The sequence below is a fragment of the Suncus etruscus genome, chromosome 5 (assembly GCF_024139225.1).
Source record: "Suncus etruscus isolate mSunEtr1 chromosome 5, mSunEtr1.pri.cur, whole genome shotgun sequence".
Taxonomy (NCBI): Eukaryota; Metazoa; Chordata; class Mammalia; order Eulipotyphla; family Soricidae; genus Suncus; species Suncus etruscus.
The window spans coordinates 106,527,990-106,542,838 of NC_064852.1; positions in this window are offsets into that span (position 1 = coordinate 106,527,990).

Below are 14,849 nucleotides of genomic sequence, written 5' to 3' on the forward strand. Positions count from 1 at the left end.
AAAAAGAAAGAAAGGTGACTGCTCAGGTTCCATCCTCATCATTTCAAGGTTTGGCAACCACCATTGACAGTGACCTTTGGAGCACAGAGCCAGGAATAGACCCTACCTCTCCCCAACACTTCTTGGTGTAACCCACAGACACAAATCTATTCAAATGAAGGCCCTAACTGGAAAAACTTCCCTGTTTCCTAGACTTGCCTTTCTTTTGAGACTCAGATTTGCAGAGGAAACAGTTCCTTGTTTGTGCAGATGGAAATTAGGAAACAGAAGCTGCAGTTAATGTGCCCTTAGTGGGGGTCTGCTGTGGACATGGCCTTTAAGTTTTTGGATGGGTAGAACATTGCTTTTATTCACCCAAATAACTACAATTGAAAGGTTCTGAAAATAAAATTGGCTTTGTTTCTTAATGATATTTTCTTTCAACATTTTCAGGCCTTAGTCCAAGCTGGGGTATAAAGGAAGAAATTGGGTTGGGTGTGAGAGCAGAAGGGTCCACCTTAGACAGGCCTTGTCCAAGGAAGAAGAGCTAGAGTGCCAGTTTCCTCTTGTTCTGTACAGGCACCCTAACTTTTCCTCTATCCCCAACTCTGTCATTATCTCCCTTTTTGTTTTTATTTTGAAGCCATTCATGGTAATGTTCAGGGCTTACTCTTGGATTTATGCTTAGGAATCATTCCTGGCAGTTCTGCGAGAAGCACATGGGTGCCAGGGATCAAATCTGGATCATTCATGCAAGGCAAATGCTCTACCACCTACCACTGTACTATTGTTAGGGAAAGTTCAAGGAAATGAGACTGCAGAGCAATGTGGATAGGAGAGAAAGTTCATTCAGCTGGACCAAGAGTTCAGGTATCCCTGCCAACTCTTGGCCCTGAACAAATTGCTCTTTTGTTTTCAAATACGAAAGCAACTAGGTCATATGGAAGTTCAATTTCCTGTTTTTGAGGAAGCTCCATATTGTTTTCCATAAAGACTGGACAAGACTGCATTCCCACCAGCAGTGAATGAGAATTCCTTTCCACATCCCCACCAGCCCTGATTGTTCTTATTCTTTGTGATGTGTGCCAGTCTGTGTGGTGTAAGATGGTATCTTATTGTTGTTTTGATTTGCATTTCCCTGATGATTAGTGATGTGAAACATTTTGGCCATTTGTATTTCTTTGAAAAATTGTTCTCCCCATTTTTTGATGGGGTTAGATGTTTTTTCCTTGTTAAGTTCTGTCAGTAACTTGTATATCTTAGATATTAGCCCCTTGTCTGACGGGGGTATTGGGTGAATAGTTTCTCCCAGTGTGTGGGTGGCTTTTTAGAAGCTTTGCAGCTTAATATGGTCCCATCTGTTTATCTCTGCTTCCATTTGTATGGAGAGTGCTGTTTCCACCTTGAAGACGCCTTTAGTCTCAATGTCATGGAGTATTTTACCTACATGTTGTTCAATGCACCTTATGGTTTCAGGTCTGATATTCATTTCCTTAATCCAATTGGAAATGACCTTTGTGCATGGTGTTAGATGGAGGTCTGAGTTTGCTTTTTTATTATAATTTTTATTTTAATCATAGTGGCTTACATATCATTCACAGTAATATTCCAGGTACATGTTAACATTGAATCAGGGGAATTCCCATCACCGAATTGTCCTCCCTCTACCTCCGTTCCCATCCTGCCTCCCCTATCCTCCACCTCACCCCAGGGGCTTCTAGATTGAGTGGCCCTTCTGTGTCTAGTTTATTACTTAGTGATCTTATAACTGTTTGGTCTTGGTACCTCCATTACTTCTCCCTCTAATTGGGAGGCAGGACTAGATAGTTCAAGTTATGTGATTTTGTTTGAGGAAGAGAAAAGTAATAAAATGGGGTAAAAATCAACTACACCAACAATGGGCAGAGTCCTTCTAGAGGCTCTCATCCTCGGTTTGAGAGACGAAGGGGAAAAAAGAAGGTGAAACACCACAACAGTTCAAAAAGAAGTATCAAATAAGATATCCAGTGAGCACTGCAGCAATAAAGATATGCACCACATAATTGCCATGGTCTTGAGATAAAAAACATGACAGAACACAAAAAGGAAGAAAAGAAAGAAAAAGTAAATATATAAATAAAAAAGTGGGCGACTACTTAAATATCTACACCAAAACAAAGAAATCGACAAAACTAGATAAGAGAAGCAAAGAAAAAAAAAAGATTATTTTGTGCTTATTGTCTTTTTTTTTTTTTTTTTGGTGGCTTTTGGGTCACACCCGGCAGTGTTCAGGAGTTACTCCTGGCTCCATGCTCAGAAATTGCTCCTGGCAGGCACAGGGGACCAAATGGGACGCCAGAATTTGAACTGATAATCTTCTGCATGATAGGCAAATGCCTTACCTCCATGGCTAACCAGTTGTGCTAACACCACTTATTCAAGAGGTTTACTTGCTCCATTTTGCATTTTTTGCCCCTTTATCAAAGATTAATTGATCGTATATCTGGGGAACATTGAATACTGAAGTCTGTTTCACTGATCTGAGGGTCTGTCTTTATTCCAATACCATGCATTTTTAATGACTATAGCTTTGTAATACAATTTAAAGTTGGGAAAGGTGATGTCCCCCATACTCCTTTTCTCAAGTGTTTCTCTAGCTATTCGTGGGTGTTTATTGTTCCAAATTAATGTCAGGTGTGTTTGACCCACTTCTTTGAAGAATATCATGGGTATTCTTAGAGGGATTGCATTAAGTCTGTACAATACTTTGGGGAGTATTGCCATTTTAATTATGTTAATTCTCCTAATTCATGAGCAAGGTATGTGTCTCCATTTTCTTGTGTTCTCTTTTATTTCTTTCAGCAGGGTTTTATAGTCTTTTTTGGTATAAGTCCTTCACTTCTTTAGTTAAATTGACTCCGATATATTTGAGTTTGTGTGATGCTAATGTGAATGGGGTTGTTTTTTTAATGTCCATTTTTTCTCTATCATTGTTGTCATAAGAAGGCCATTGATTTTTGTGCGTTAATTTTGTAGCCTGCCACTTTGCTCTATGAATCTATTGTTTCTAGAAGCTTTTTGGTAGTCTTTAGGGTTTTCTAGATATATTATCATGTCATCTGCAAACTGTGAGAGGTTGATTTCTTCCTATCTTGATGCCCTTGATATCTTTTTCTTGTCTAATAACTATGAGAAGAACTTCCAGCACTATATTGAATAGGAGTGGTGAGAGGGGGCAACCTTGTCTTGTACCAGATTTTAGAGGAAAGGCTTTTAGTTTATCACCATTAAGAATAATATTTGCAGGCCCAGAGAGATAGCACAGCAATGTTTGCCTTGCAAGCAGCCGATCCAGGACCAAAGGTGGTTGGTTCAAATCCCGGTGTCCCATATGGTCCCCCGTGCCTGCCAGGAGCTATTTCTGAGCAGACAGCCAGGAGTAACCCCTGAGCACCGCCGGGTGTGGCCCAAACCCCCCCCCCCCAAAAAAAAAGAAGATTTGCCATTGGCTTGTGGTAAATAGTCTTGACTATATTGAGAAAAGTTCCTTTCGTTTCCATCTTGATGAGAGTTGTTTTTGTTTGTTTTATCAAGAATGGGTGTTTCTAGGGCTGGAGAGATAGCACAATGGTAGGGCGTTTGCCTTGCACACAGCCAATTCAGGATGAATAGTGGTTCATATCCTGGCATCCCATATGGTTCCCCCATGCCTGCCATGAGCGACTTCTGTGTGCAGATCCAGGAGTAACCCCTGAGTGCCGCCGCTGGGTGTGACCCCAAAACCAAAAGCCAAAAAAAAGGGGTGTTGGACCTTATAGAATGCTTTGTCTGCATCTATTGATATGATCATATGTTTTTTATCTTTCTTTTTGTTGGTATGGTGTATTATGTTGATTGATTTATATATGTTAAATCATCCTTGCATTCCTACTTGGTTGTGGTGTATGACCTTCTTGCCTAGGGATATACACAAAAATGTAACACAAAAAAACTGGTACGTGTATATGATGGAATATTATGCAGTTGTCAGGAGAGATGAAGTCGTAACATTTTCTTATACATGAATGTACATGGAATCTATTATGCTGAGCGAAATAAATCAGTGGGACTGAGATAGACACAGAATAATCACTCATTTATGAGTTTTTAAAAAATAAGACATTGGGGGCCGAAGCAGTGGCACAGGCCGTAAGGCATCTGCTTTGCATGCACTAGCCTAGGACGAACCGTGGTTCAATACTCCAGTGTCCCATATGGTCCCCCAAGTCAGGAGTGATTTCTGAGCACATAGCCAGGAATAACCCCTGAGTGTCACCAGGTGTGCCCAAAAAACAAAACAAAAATAAGACATTATTGTAATAATGCCCAGAGACAATAGAGATGACTACTGGAAGGACCAGTTCATGATATGAAGCTCACCACAAAGAGTAGTAAGTACAGTTAGCCAAATAAGTACTTTGAGAACTATCATAGCAATGTCAATGAATGAGGAAAGTAGAAAGCCTGTCTGGAATATATGCGGGGGAAGGTGGAGGGGGGAGATGGTGGCATTGGTGATGGGAATGTTGTACTGGTAAAGGGGATTGTTCTTTTTATGGCTGAAACCCATCTACAATTGTGTAATCACGGTGTTTAAATAAATATATTATTTTTAAAAAAATTCAGAAGCAACTAGCAAGCAAAGAAGTGGACTTACGTCTCAGTTAAGGCTGATATGGCTTTGAAGAACAATGGGTTTTTTACTAAACTATTTTTCTTCAGTTTCTGTATTCTGATTTACGCCTCCCTTGTGCTCAAATTATCACCTTCCTTCACTCCTGCTTAACCCCATAAATCTCTGCCAGTTTTTCTTATATTTTCATCAATTTCCCTCACACTAAATCTCTAGCCCTTGTCTTTATTGTCTTCCCCTGCCTGAGCTCTACTCCTTTTACGTCAAGCATATGCAAAAGAGTTATTAGGACCAACTAGATATGCCATTGCTCCTCCCACATCAGACCAACAAGATTCCTTACCAGCCTCAGACATAACTTAGTTATGTTAATGAGGCATTAGATTCAGTTCCCCTTGTGAAATCCAAGATATTATCACTGAAAAGTACAGGTGTTTGGATAATTCATGTCTCCTTATATATTTAAATAGTTCTCTCCAAGATTTTATAAATAGGCTGAAACAGTACAGCTGTCAAAACATTCTAACAGACCTCCTGTGGGACTAGTGAGATAGTACTACAAGTAAAGGTCTTACCTCGCATGTCCCAACCCAGGTCCTATCCCTGGTAGGTACCCTATAGGGTCCCCATTATGAGCCCATGGTGGGTCCCCTGAACCCACATGAGTAAATCTTGAATACTGCTGAGTGTGGCCCAAAGAAAATAAAAAAAAATTTTTTTAATGCATGTTTAAGAAGTTCAAAGGCAATAGCGTGAAGTTTTGGCCCATGGTCCCTGGTCCCATTTGAGTGGTAACTGATAGCAAAAGGCCTTTAAAAATGTAGAACTGACACAGTTCTCAGCAACAACACCAGGAACAAAACTCCTCCCTGAAAAATTCTTAATACTGCTCTGGCATCAACTTTCACCAGTTTTGATATGACATCCTGACATGAGGAAATGGCAACAATTTGATCTAAGAGAGAGTTGTCCTATCTCATCACCTAACAGTCTGATGAAATCGAAAGACATGTCATCCTTTTCTTTGTGTAAAAACCAAGATTGCTAACTACAGAAGATTGACTTTGACAAACATGACTGGGTAGAACCTATTGTGGGACCAATAAAAAGATCCTAGCTGAGGCCTCAGCCTAGGATTTGTACAAAAACCAAGATCTCTAATTCCAGAGGTCTGACTTTGACAACTGTGACTGAGCAGAACTTCTGGAACCATACTGAAAGATTCTATCCTAGACTTTGTCCTAGGATCTGAGCAAAAATAAAGACCACTAATTACAAAAGACTGATTACAATGACAGTGACAGGATAGAACTTCTAGAACCGTAAAGAAAGACTCTATCCTAGCCTTCATCTTATGACCTACATTAATACCAAGATCTTAATTAGCTACAGAAGTCTGATACTATCATCCACAACTGATAGAAAAGTTTCCTTGCACCATAAAAAGGCCTTGGGGTGTGAAAATGAGCGTGTATGGAGCCTGTAGTATTTTTCATTGCAGTATGCTTCAAGGGCAGAGAAACCCAGTATTTCTTAGGCCAGGGAATTCCCTGACTAATTTTCCCAATACTTACTGTGCCTATGCAAAAAAATTAAAAAATAAGCACAAAGCCACACCATTTTTTCTTTTTCTTCCCTTTTCTATTTTTTCCTTCTTTTTATTTTTTTATTATTTCAAAATTTTTAGTTACTTTCATTCTCGTGGTTACTATATGATGGTGGTTGTTTCTATTAGCTGAGTGTATTTTTCTATCTTTTTTTGTTTTAGTTTTATTTTTTTTATTCCTTCTTCCCTTTCTTCTTTTAAATCGATATTTATAGGGGCTGGAAAGGTGGCGCTAGAGGTAAGGTGTCTGCCTTGCAAGCGCTAGCCAAGGAAGGACCGCAGTTTGATGCCCCGGCAACCCATATGGTTCCCCCAAACCAGGGGCAATTTCTTAGCTCTTAGCCAGGAGTAACCCCTGAGCATCAAATGGGTGTGCCCCCCCCCAAAAAAATTGATATTTATAAACTCTAGAAGGAATCTTCCCAGTTTTTGTTGTTGTTGTTGTTGTTGTTTTCCAACAAAACCATACAACAGGAAATCTTATTCTGCCTCATGAATTGAGGGGGGAAATATGGTTCATATGACCAAACAGTCATATGAATATTGAGTGGAAATAAAGAAATAATCAGACTCAAACACCAAACCCAATGTCAATGTCAACAGAATCATTACCCAATCTACAATAAGCTATACACAGAGAGGAGCAGTTAACACTAGCAGATGGGGTTGGGGGAGAGGCAAGAGAGGGACACTGGTGGTGGGAATGGCCCTGATTTATTGTCACCATGTACCTTAAATTACTGTTACTGTGAAACTTTTGTAATTCACGTTGGTCACAATAAAAATTATTAAAAAAAAGAAAAGAAAAAACTGAATCCTTCCAAATAGTGATGAAATGGAATGCAAGCATTTCACTTAGGTGTTAGTTGTTTATCAATGCCTTTTTAATAAAATTTTCTTATTCTTATTAAAAAGGGAAGGGAAGATAGTGCTAGGGGCTACTCTGAGCTCATGCATACAAAGTATTTGCTTTAGTCTTTTTGAGCTTATTCTCCAGTCCCAATAGGAAAGAACTGTAATGCCCCCTCTCCTGCCTTGAGGTGAATTTAGTAAACAATGACTATAAGCTATTACCTAGAATATAATGCCTGAGGCAAAGATCAAGTGCTGATGCTTTATTTTGGAATTTAGAGCTCAAAAAACTGAGAGTGGAAGAAAATAGGCCAAAATAAAAAATTAAAAAGAAAGGCAGGAAAGCAAGTCAGTGATACATACAACTTTGGCCACTTCTTAAGAAACTTCAGAGCTTCTCTCAGGTGGCCTCTTGGTCTGTGTAAGTCTCTGAGACAGGGTTTTTCCATAGCCCCTCAATTCTGAGACACCAAGTATGGACCATGAAGCCACCTGAGAGATTTCTACCAACCCCCAACAAAAAAGAATTCTTACTAGATTCTATCTCATAATAGATGGGCTTAGAGAAATCTTGTCTTGGAGATTAGATAGATAGATAGATAGATAGATAGATAGATAGATAGATAGATAGATGATAGATAGATAGATAGATAGATAGATAGATAGATGATAGATGATAGATAGAAAGATGCAAGCAAGAGCATATCTGCTTCTCCCCATTAACTACTGACTTAATGAAAAAACCACCAATACTTCTGTTAGAGAAACTACTCTTTTTGTATTATGATTACTGAGGTAAATATAGTTCACCAGGTGATAATGTTTCTACTTTTGTTGGATGAAATTACTGTCCTTTCACCACCAGAAATGACTCTCTTAATAGTTTTAAGGTTCTACACAATTTGCCTTTTCATCCCAGCTTGGCACTAATGATTGAATCCAGAAATTCAAGCAGCATCTCCTCAGTCTGGCTGTGTGGTAGGAACCAAGGAGAGAGGTAGAAAAGACATTGTTTCTAGAGCTCAGTTGACTGGCTCTGGGCAGCAGAGACACTGAAATCAAGTAGAGTCAGTCTCGGTGCCAATAGTTGAGAGTCTCCGTGAGCAAATGAGGGCACTGAGGGAATCTGAGGAGAATCAGGATATGTCCACAGCAGCAATACATATACTCAAAGTTTCAAAAAAAAAAAAAAAAATTGGCATCCATACGTGTTAGGAGAAGAAGTTTGAAAAAAAGTAAGAAATAATATTAAAAATAATAGCTATTTAAATATGGAGCTATTAGCACAAACAAAAGTCAGGCATTTTTTAAATAAGTGACTCAAATGCCATAATGCATTTGTAACTAGTGAGAATAGTGTGAAATAATGCTTTTGTTGTAGCAGATCTGATTAACTTCAGATTTTTGTGGACAGTGAGTAAGATTACAGCCTGGGCACCAAATGTCTTCAGTGCTACAGCTTATTTATAGTGCTCAAGGGTAAGTCTCTTCTATGTAAATAACAGTAGGAGTAAAGGTTACAGCAGGAGTCCAGCTAGTTACATGTCTGGGACAGTAAATTCATCTACTCATATCTACAGAGAACTGGATTTATGTATATTTTGTATCCAAACCTCTTAGCTGTTTCTGTTCTCTGACCAGTTATACCCTATATAAAGGTTTTATGGAACTGAGCAGTTAGACTGCATAATACAAATAAGGGTTTCTACAATGATCATATATGCCCTCATGAAAATATGGGTTTGTAAAAGGACCGGTCAGATCATGTATGCCCTGATGCAAATAAGGGTTTTAAACTGATCAGAGGTTTTGATTATCTGGCATTTCCCTCCTCATTTCTCCATACACTGAGCAAAATAGTATCACAATTTTATTTTCATGCAAGTGACAGTGACAAACCTAGAAAATTGAAAATAAAATGACACTGTAAACATATTTTTGTGGTAAAATGGAATGTGCCAGCATTGAGGCATAGATCATAAATAATTTGTGGCACAGAAATTATGTGGGAAGTATTTAAGCAGCCCTAATCTAAGACCAATCTCACAGAGACAATAGATGAGCTGAACATGATAGGCCAGAGATGCCATGCCACCTGAGTCATCCTCCCACAACTGCTGGAGCACGTGGTGTTTATGTGGCCATGTAACACCCCCTCAGATCGCAGAACTGACATCCCAATAGGACCACAGAAAATGAGATGGGAATGTTGAGTAGAAGCCTGTAAAATGAATTCTTTCCCCAAGTTCCTTATTCCCTAACCTCTTCCTTTGAGAAGTAAAAGCCCACCTGGATTACTAGACTGCCCCTCTCCAGGGTTTGGGGTTTGGTTTGAATAAAGAGAGGAGTCTGACTGTAAGAGTGAAAAAGCACCTGGAAAAGAAAGTACATGTTAGAGAGAGCTGACTCCAACGAATGCATTTTCTGACTGCTTGGTATTATTTTTTATTGATACCCTGCTTCATCAGACCCCTCCATTTAAAGGGTTAGAAACATGGTGTCTGGGGCTGTATCACCCAACTTGTGAATATATTTTATTTTTATTTTTATGTTACAGAAGCCCACTAAGCTCAGTGACCAAAGACAGTAGCACAGAATATTTAGCTAATACCTAACAGCTTAGTGGATACTTAGATAATGGCTTAGTACCACCATTATGAGATACATGTTGTAACAAGCAATATAAATTATTTTGTGCGTACTAAGGGTGGGTGGATAACTGGGGACATTGGTAGGGGAAAGTCACATTTGTGGTGGGATTGGTGTTAGAACATGAAATAGTGAAAATGACTGTATTATGATCAACTTTATAAATCATGGTGTTTAAATAAAGTCTGAAACAGGAAAAAAAAGTGTAAAATCACATGACAAGAAGTCAACCAATTGTGGCTCCTATTCAGAAAATACCAGTAATATGCATCTTTAGGAAAACTGAAGTCATAAAATTGTCTTATAAATGGTTAGATATGGAGATTATTATGCTTAGTGAAATGAGTCAGAGAGGAGGAAGAGACATAGAATAAACTCACTCATTTGTGGGGTATAAGAAAAAGAATAGATAATATGGTAATAATACCCAGAGACAATAGAGATGAGGATTATGAGAACCAGTCCATGACAGGAAGCTTGCCTTAAAGAGTGGTGAATGCAGTTAGGGTAGTGAACGGTTCACAGGGACAGTGATGGTTGCAATTTATCGCTCTGGACAAGAATTGGGTGCTGAAAGGGATTAAAGTGATATACAAGGTACCTTTTAATTATGTATATCACAAAGTAATATACATAGTAAATCTTAATTAGGGAAATTGAGGATGTTGATGGTGGGAAATGTGCACTGTGCTGCAAACCAAAGTGTCTAAAAGGAAAAAAAAAATAAAACAGTATGTCCCAGAAAAAGGAAGGGGTAGGCATTGAGGAGGATGAGAAGGAAACTGGGGACGTTGGTGGAGGAAAATGTGCATTGGTGAAGATTGTTGTACATTGTATGACTGTAATTAAATCATGAACAACTTTATCTGTGGGGGAAAATATGTATTATGAACAACCTTGTAACCATGGTTTTCAAATACAAAGATAAAATTTGGGCTAAAAAGATAGAACAGCATTAGGGAATTTGCCTTGCATGCAGTCCATCCAGGACAAGCAGTGGTTCGAACCCCAGCATCCCATATGGTCCCAGAGCCAGCAAGGAGTGATTTCTGAGCATAGAGCCAGGAGTAACCACTGAGCATTGCCAGTAACCCCCCCCCAAAAAAAAATTAGGTGCCGAAGCGATAGCACAGCAGCAGGGCATTTGCCTTGAACACAGCTGATCTAGATTCGATCCCTGGCATCCCATATGGTCCCCTGAGCCTGTCACGACCGATTTCTGAGCATAGATCCAGAAGTAACCCTTGAACACCTCTGGATGTGCCCCACCCCCAGATAAAAATAAAAAAAAAAAGAAAAACAGAGTAATTTGTCAATTGTGACATTGTACCCAAACAGGACAAGCACAGGTTATCAAAATGTATTGGGTGCACCACAATTCTTTAGGATTAGTTTTTTGGAAAACAAATGGTATTTATCAGCATCCTACAAACCTGCCTTTATAGATCTTTGTTCCTATGTATAGCCAGGCATATTCTTTAATTTTTATAAAAGTTACAGAATATTATAATGCATTACTTTATTAGATTTTGTCTCACTTTTGATAGCAAATGATTGGAGGCTAGGGGGTGGCTGGCACACTCAATGAAACTCAGATTTTACTCCTAATTTTTTGTTTGTTTGTTTTTGTTTTTTATAAATATTTGTATTTTGACCAAAGTGGATTACAAATCATTCACAGTAAAATTTTAGGAACATAGCGACATTGAATCAGGGGCATTCCCACCACCAATGTTGTCTTCCCTCCACCCCTGTTCCCAGCATGCATCCCATACCCCCCTCTTTTATCCCCAGCTGCTAGTATAAGTGGTCCCCTCTGTAGATTGGGTATCTATCCTGTTGTCATTGGCTTTAACTTTGGTACCTAAGTCTGATAATTTTTTATTTCTACTCATTGTTCATAGGACTGTTGGTCTTGGTAACCTCCATTATTTTCCCCTCAGTTTGAGAGGCAGAACAAGATGGTTCAAGTTATGTGGTTCTGTTTGAAGAAAAGAAGAAAAAAAAAAAGGCAGAAGAGAGGGAGGGCAAAAATCAAACAAGCAAAAATAAGAGGAGTCTTTGAGGCTATAAATATCTGTTTAAGAAAAAAAGGGAAAAAGGAAGAAATACATAGCAATAATACAAAAGAAAGAAAGAAAGAAAGAAAGAAAGAAAGAAAGAAAGAAAGAAAGAAAGAAAGAAAGAAAGAAAGAAAGAAAGAGAGAGAACGAAAGAGAGAAAGAAAGAAAGAAAGAAAGAAAGAAAGAAAAGAAAGAAAGAAGAAAGAGAGAGAAAGAGAGAAGAGAAAGAAGAAAGAAAGAGAGAGAAAGAAAGAAAGAAAGAAAAAGAAAGAAAGAAAGAGAGAAAGAGAAGAGAGAAAGAAAGAAAGAGAAAGGAAAGAAAGAAAGAAAGAAAGAAAGAAAGAAAGAAAGAAAGAAAGAAAGGAAAGAAAGAAAGAAAGAAAGAAAGAGAAAGAAAGAAAGAAAGAAAGAAAGAAGAAAGAAAGAAAGAAAGAAGAAGAAAGGAAGAAGGAAGAAGGAAGAAAGAAGAAAGAAAGAAAGAAAGGAAAGTAAGAAAGGAAGGAAGGAAGGAAGAAAGAAAGAAAGAAAGAAATAAAGAAAGAAAGAAAGAAAGAAAGAAAGAGAGAGAAAGAAGAAAGAAAGAAAGAAAGAGAGAGAAAGAAAGAAAGAAAGAAAGAAGAAAGAGAGAAAGAAAGAAAGAAAGAAAGAAAGAAAGAAAGAAAGAAAGAAAGAAAGAAAGAAAGAAAGAAAGAGAGAAAGAAAGAAAGAAAGAAAGAAAGAAAGAAAGAAAGAAAGAAAGAAAGAAAAAGAAAGAAAGAAAGAAAGAAAACAAAAAACCCAAAAAGCATTTACTCCTAATTCTGTGAAATCACTTTTGACAATATTCAAGGGACCTATGCGGTGCTGAAGATTGAACCCTTACCCTCTAAAGTATATTGCAGGTCCCCCGTAGTGATTTCTTTTAGCTTCATATTACAACTATCCAGTCAATCTTCATGTACATGTGCAATCATATGTCTAAAATAAATCCTAGACATATAAGTAAAAAGCACTTTTATCTTTTTAGCTATTGCTTAATTGACCTCTAATATTTTTGTAAATGCCTGTTTTCCTATCATTTTTCATCACCCAGTATGGAAGTTATTTTTCTTGGCCAATTGTTGCAAGTCAGCCCCTGAAGAGGTTGACTAATGGAATGGATGGAGGATGAGGTCTTTCCCCTCCAGCTCGGAGCACGCGTCTGCCACCCTGTCCAGCCGACGGTTCTGAGATGAAACCGCGGGTAAACAGCTCGCAGTCAGGCTTGTGGAAATATTAGCTTTATTCTGTGGACAAGACTGAAGTCCCAAGTCTAAGCCTCAGTTCCAGCAAAAAGCCTCTCGCTTTCCACAGACCCTTGTTTTTATCCTCCAGAATCGGGTACCACTCAATGGTGGGATCAGATACCACCCAATGGTGGAAGCAGAATCAGGTAGGGCACAATCACTGATCAGGGTAGGGTCAGTAACATAATAATTCCATAAAATATTTACATACACAACAGCCAATTAGTTCTTTTTTTGTTTGATTGATTTTTGGCCCATACCTGGTGATGCTCAGGGGTTACTCCTGGCTATGCAATCAGAAATTGCTCTTGGCTTGGGGAACAATATGGGACACCAGGGATCTAACGGAGGTCTGTCCTGGGTCAGTTGCGTGTAAGGCAAACACTATACTGCTGTGCCATCGCTCCATCCCCAAGACGAAATTGCTCAGGGGACCATATGGGATACCAGGATTTGAACCCAGGTCTTTCCCAGGTTGGCCGCATGTAAGGTGAATGTCCTGACCACTATTTTTTCTCTCTTCATTTTTCTTTTTTTATTTTATTTATATATTTTTTTATTTAAATACCTTGATTACAAACATGATTGTGGTTGGGATTCAATCATGTAAAAAACACTCCCTTCACCAGTGCAACATTCCTATCATCAATGTTCCCATCCCATCCCCGCCTGTACTCTAGACAGGCTTTCTATTTCCCTCATTCATTCACATTGTTATGACAGTTCTCAATGTAGTTATTTCTCTAACTGCACTCATCACTCTTCGTGGTGAGCTTCATGTAATGAGCTGCAACTACCAGCCCTCATCTCTTTTGTCTCTGAAAATTATTGCAAGAATGTCTTTTATGTTTCTTAAAACCCATAGATGAATGAGACTATTCTGCATCTATCTACCTCCCTCTGACTTACTTCACTCAGCATAATAGATTCCATGTACATCCATGTATAGGAAAATGTCATGACTTCATCTCTTCTCATGGCTGCATAATATTCCATTGAGCATATGTACCACAGTTTCTTTAGCCATTCATCTGTTGAAGGGCATCTTGGTTGTTTCTGGATCCTGGCTATTGTGAATAGTGCTGCAATAAATATGGGTGTGAGGAAGGGATTTTTGTATTGTATTCTTGTGTTCTTAGGGTATATCCCTAGGAGTGGAATATCTGGGTCGAATGGGAGCTCACTTTCCAGATTTTGGAGGAATCATCACATCGCTTTCCATAAAGGTTGGACTAGACAGCATTCCCACCAGCAGTGGATATGAGTTCCTTTCCACATCCCCACCAGCACTGCTTGTTCTCATTCTTTATGATGTGTGCCAATCTCTGTGTGAGATGGAACCTCATGGTTGTCTTGATTTGCATCTCCCCGATGACTAGTGATGTGGAGCATTTTTTCATGTGCCATTTGGCCATTTGTATTTCTTTTTTGTCAAAGTGTCTGTTAATTTCTTCTCATTTTTTGGCTATTCTATCGCTCTGGCTCAATTAGTTCTTTACAGATGAATATAGAGTATTTAAATGTCCCACTTAAAAGTCACCTTCAGATCATTTCATTTCACCCAGTAACCTCCATTTATATTTTTATATGGAACATTCATATGTGAAAGAGATTGCTCACATAGAACTGGATGATGACTGATTCAGGCAACCTGAGCTTTTTGGCTCTAAGAATGTAAGAACTTTCTAACAACTCAAGCCTGGAAACAATGGAATGGAGATAAAAGGTACTCTCCATATCACTGGGAATTTTCAATTTCATGCAGAATGAACAACTAACCAAAA